This window comes from Lycium ferocissimum, chromosome 7 (assembly GCF_029784015.1).
Source record: "Lycium ferocissimum isolate CSIRO_LF1 chromosome 7, AGI_CSIRO_Lferr_CH_V1, whole genome shotgun sequence".
Taxonomy (NCBI): Eukaryota; Viridiplantae; Streptophyta; class Magnoliopsida; order Solanales; family Solanaceae; genus Lycium; species Lycium ferocissimum.
In genome coordinates, this window is record NC_081348.1 from 22,784,072 (window position 1) to 22,786,851 (window position 2,780).

Sequence of the window (2,780 nt, forward strand, 5' to 3'; positions counted from 1 at the left end):
AAAAAAAAAAAATTGAATTGACAATCATGTTGTTGCTACATAATTTAAACTCAAGTCGATAGTGTTGTATCAGATCCCGTATTTTTGAACGTCTGATTATTTGTGTCGAGGTGGGGCCCACATCGAGATTTTTTTGGAACATCTGAAAATTCATATGAATCACATATGTGAAGTTAAACACAACTCACGAAGGACCCTTGGGCCAAATCAAAGTAGAAGCCCTCCAAACGAATATTTTTAAGAAAATGTTTTCGGGTGACTCGACTTCGAGGGGAAAAAATGGTATTATAAGTTTGGAATTTGGAAAATTATCAAGAAATATAAGTTGTAGATAATTGAATTAGCTTTCCAACCATAGGTCGTGGGATCCAAGGTGACGTCTAGACAAGGAGATATGAACGTTTTAAGTCCGAAAGGTCGTTGGCTAGCCCAACCTCGGGCCCAACCGGGTTAGGCCCATGACCCATGTTATATAAGTGATATTTTAGCACTTCCTCCTCATTTTCAGACCTGGAACAACCAGAAAATTCTGGAGATAGAGAGAAAAAAGCCTTGGAGAAGAAAATCAATTTTGACCAAAATCCGAGCCCCGAATCCCGAAGCCCATGAAGGGAAAAGTGTTGTACGCCGCGTTGTCTTCAATTTGAGTTGAAAATCAACCAAGGAGGAGGGTGATAACGTGGTGGCTGAATTCTTAAGGTATGGATAAGGCTCCTTTTCATTGCTAACAAGTTTATTTAAAGTTTTAACGGATTAGAACGGAAAAATAGCGATATAAATTCGTCCGTTGGTATTGTGATGTAAAGGAAAGAAGAATGGTTAAGTTGGCATGAGAATCTATTGTTAAGTTGTTGTAGGAAATCATATGATTTTATTCTAGTTTATGCAAACATGGAAATGAAATTGTTAAGATGCAAATTATGATGATTGTTGATGAAATTGGAAGATGGAAACATGCTATGAATATGTATGTTAAAGATTAAAAGTTTTGGATGCATTATGGCTTTGGTGGAAAGTTTGTATATTTTATATATTTTGTGAATATTTTGTAGAAATGATATGAAATGTTTCCGAATTGTATTTGAATGGTTCGGGATTAGTAAATAAATACGAGAACGTTGACATGAAGTTGGAAGTGTGAGGTTGGAATGGGAGTTATTGCATAATGTAGAAAAGAAGAATCTTTATGCTAGAATGTATTTTGTTGTGATTCTTGATGTTGTTGGTGTTGCTTTGGGTATTGTGTTGACGAATTTGGCCGAGTTGTATTCTCGGGATCGTATATTTGTAGAACGCCTTCAAAATTTCGGTTAACATAAGTGGATTTACTTGAGAAATTAAGACAAGTGTTGATTCAAGATTAAATTCTAAAGGCTTATAATCAATGTTTGGTATTTGTGACCAATTGTAGATTTTGAAGCATTTGGGACTTGAATTTGAGAAGCTTAAGAAGCCAGAAAAGGTATGTAAGGCTTACCCTTTCTTTCTCTTGGCATGTCCTAGATGTGATAGGTTATGATTGGAACCTGAGATGATTCTACTCTTAGAAATCCGAGCTTAAATTTGATCCTTTTTCATTCAATGGAATTGAATTAGATGCTTTATGTTTTGTTGGAAAAAATAACTTAAACATCTTTAACTTTCACAAATGGAACCAAACTACTTTAAGACCTTCACGGTGGTTCCATAAAGCTTAACGTCCGTACTTTCGTACGCCACCTCGACTTGATCCGAGGTGGGCCCACAATTCCCGAGACCTAATCGTATTGCTTTATTTGGCCGATTTTCGTACAATAATTAAGGGTAAACTTTGGCTATCATTCCGAGTTTGTTATGATTCGTATGTATTTTCGGTATAAGTATCCGGAAATTCGATACAAGTGTTTTGCTTTGACTATTCCGATATAAATATTCCGATATAAGTATTTTGATATAAGCATTCTAACGTAAGTATTTTGATACAAAGTTGTTCGACACAAGTATATGATACAAGTATTTTGATATGAATATTTTGATACGAATATTTTGATATATGTAATCGATACGAACTCCGCTACGAGTATTCGATATACGAGTATTGCGATGTAAGAGTTCGATATAAGTATTCCGACATTAGCATTCGACATGAATATTCGAAATAAGTATTCGGTAAAAGTATTTTGATCCGGATATGTAATCCGATATAAGGATCCCGATGTGAGTAACCGTTATGAATAATGTGCTACGAATATTCCGATAGGAATATCTTCGTAACTCGATATTTTGGTTGACAAATGTGGGATTGTTCTATTGAGTCTTCGGATGTTGGTAAGTGTGTGTGTGTGCTTCCGTCGGTCCGGATACGTGTGTATATGGTTTCGGATTTTGGTATGTGTGCATATGGTTTCTCACGACTCGCTCGTGCATGTCCGAGTATGTCTATTCACCGAGTCCCGGCCGTGGACATGTTCTCGTGCGCATTCCACCGCATTGTTCACCGAGACCCAGAAGAGAGGGTCGGGACATGTTATATGATGATGGCGCCGCATCCGGACCGGATTTACCGAGTCCCTTATCTCGGGACACGCATCCACCGAGTCCCTTCGGCGGGCGGGGAATCATGCATAAAGGTTGATGTTGGCATATATGATTCTATTCACCGAGTCCCTCACTCGAGGGCCGGGAGCATATGTGACATATTCACCGAAAGGGCCGGGACACGTTATTTGTACATCGTGATGTATTCATGGATTCGCACATTTCGCGACAACACACGGTATGATGTTCTACGGTATGCACGC